Here is a 1,686-nt window from a genome sequence, read left to right on the forward strand (position 1 = left end):
TTTGGGAGGCTGAGGCTTGTGGATCACTTCAGTTCAGTAGTTCAAGACCAGCCTGGCCAACATGGTGAAACCCGTTTCTACTAAAAATATAAAAATTGGCTAACTGTGGTGGTGCACACCTGTAATCCCAGCTACTCAGAAGGTTGAGGCAGGGGAATCACTTGAACCTGGGAGGTGGAGGTTGCAGTAAGCTGAGATTGTGCCAGCACACTCCAACCTGGGCAACAGAGTGAGACTCCGTCTCAAAAAAAAAAAAAAAAAGAAAGAAAACACAGGTGAAATAAAGATATTTTCAGACATACAAAGGCTGAGAGGATTCATCACCAACAGAACTGCACTACACAAAATATTAAATACCTTTTTCACACAGGAGGAAAAGGATAACAAATGAAAATCTGAATTGACAGAAAGGAATAAAGAGCATAGGAAATGGAAAGTACATAGGACAATATATAAGACTTTTATTACTATTTAACTCTCTGTAAGTATAATTCACTGTTTAAACAAATATAGCAATAAACTAGAAAGAGAAGGAAACTTCCTCAACCTGATTATGGGCAAGTATGGAAACCCCAAAGTAGAGGATTAAACTGTGTCCCCAGAAATATACATTCAAGTCCTAACTTACAGTACCTGTAAATCTGGTCTTATTTGGAAATAGGGTCTTTTCAGATGTAATCAAGTTAAAACAAGATCATTCTGGATTAGCATGGACTCTAAATCTAACGGTTGATATATTTATAAGAGAAAAGAAAGGGAGTGTTAGTCCATTCTCACATTACCGGCTGGGCGCGGTGGCTCACGCCTGTAATCCCAGCACTTTGGGAGGCCGGGGCGGGTGGATCACAAGGTCAGGAGTTCAAGACCAGCCTAGCCAACATGGTGAAAACCCGTCTCTACTAAAACTATAAAAATTAGCTAGGCGCAGTGGCAGGCACCTGTAATCACAGCTGCTCGGGAGGCTGAGGCAGGAGAATCGTTTGAACCCTGGTAGCATAGGTTGCAGTGAGCCAAGATCGCGCCACTGCTCTCCAGTCTGGGTGACAGAGTGAGACTCCGTCTAAAAAACTACCTGAGACTAGGTAATTTACAAAGAAAAGACGTTTAATTGACTCACAGTTCCACAAGCTGTACGGAAGTCATGGCTGCGGAGACCTCAGGAAATTTACAATCTTGGTGGAAGGGCGAAGGGGAAGCAAGCATGTATTCACATGGCGGCAAGAGAGAGAGCCAGTAAAGGGGAAGTGCTACACACTTTAAAAAAACCAGATCTCGGCTGGGCGCGGTGGCTCACGCCTGTAATCTCAGCACTTTGGGAGGCCGAGGCAGGCGAATCACGAGGTCAGGAGACCGAGACCATCCTGGCTAACATGGTGAAACCCCGTCTCTACTAAATATACCAAAAATGAGCCGGGTGTGGCGGCAGGTGCCTGTAGTCCCAACTACTCGGGAGGCTGAGGCAGGAAAATGGCGCGAACCCAGGAGGCAGAGGTTGCAGTGAGCCGAGATCGTGCCACTGCACTCCAGCCTGGGTGACAGCGAGACTCCGTCTCAAAACAAAACAAAACAAAACAAAACAAAAAAACAGATCTCATGAGAACTTACTCACTATCATGAGAACAATAAGGGAAAAATCTGCCTCTATGATGCAATCACTTCCTTACTGAATTTTTTTTTTTTTTTTTT

The sequence above is a fragment of the Rhinopithecus bieti genome, unplaced genomic scaffold, assembly GCF_001698545.2.
Source record: "Rhinopithecus bieti isolate Rb0 unplaced genomic scaffold, ASM169854v2 scaffold_5305, whole genome shotgun sequence".
In the NCBI taxonomy this organism is placed as follows: Eukaryota; Metazoa; Chordata; class Mammalia; order Primates; family Cercopithecidae; genus Rhinopithecus; species Rhinopithecus bieti.